We start from the raw sequence: 971 nt of genomic DNA, 5'->3' as shown, positions 1-971 counted from the left end.
TGAGTTACGATCTGACATCCAAACAAACAGAGATTACAACTTTATATATATAGATTCCAGATTTACATTATACTTTCCTTTCAGATTCCATTATAATATTATTTCTTTCTTTATTTCCATTAAAAATTGTATCATTTTAGATTTTAGTTTTTTGTATTTTTCTTGTAAAAAAGTAATAAATTTTCGTCGAATAAAAGTTATGAATGAAAACTGCCTGCTCAGGAATTTTCCATTTTCTCCAATATTTTTACTGGTCAAAAGAATCTTTTTAATAAATTACAGACATAAAGAAAAGAATGCATCAAAATTGATTTAACGAGAAAAAGAGAATTTTTTATCTATTTTAGCATACACAGGAAACATATAAAATTTGGAAATTATATTTAAAGTTTTTATTTGCCTCGTTTGAAATAATAAAGGTTTTCACAATTAGATATAGGGATTATAAAATTTGAGTGTGTGGCTAAGATTCAATTACTTTCCAAAAATTATTTATTGTATATATTGTAAACTTTTTTAAAAATCATTTACTGTTTTTATTTCTTTAATATCATTTATTGTAATCTTTTCTTTAAAATCATTTATTGTAATCTTTTCTTAAAAATCATTTATTGTAATCTTTTCTTAAAAATCATTTATTGTAATTTTTTCTTTAAATCATTTATTGTAATCTTTTCTTTAAAATCATTTATTGTAATCTTTTCTTTAAAATCATTTATTGTAATCTTTTCTTAAAAAACATTTATTGTAATCTTTTCTTCAAAATCATTTATTGTAATCTTTTCTTAAAAATCATTTATTGTAATCTTTTCTTAAAAATCATTTATTGTAATCTTTTCTTTAAATCATTTACTGTAATCTTTTCTTTAAATCATTTATTGTAATCTTTTCTTTAAAATCATTTATTGTAATCTTTTCTTTAAAATCATTTATTGTAATCTTTTCTTAAAAATCATTTATTGTAATCTTTT

This window comes from Eurytemora carolleeae, unplaced genomic scaffold (genome assembly GCF_000591075.1).
Source record: "Eurytemora carolleeae unplaced genomic scaffold, Eaff_2.0 scaffold34, whole genome shotgun sequence".
Classification (NCBI taxonomy): domain Eukaryota; kingdom Metazoa; phylum Arthropoda; class Copepoda; order Calanoida; family Temoridae; genus Eurytemora; species Eurytemora carolleeae.
This window is presented reverse-complemented; position numbering follows the sequence as displayed.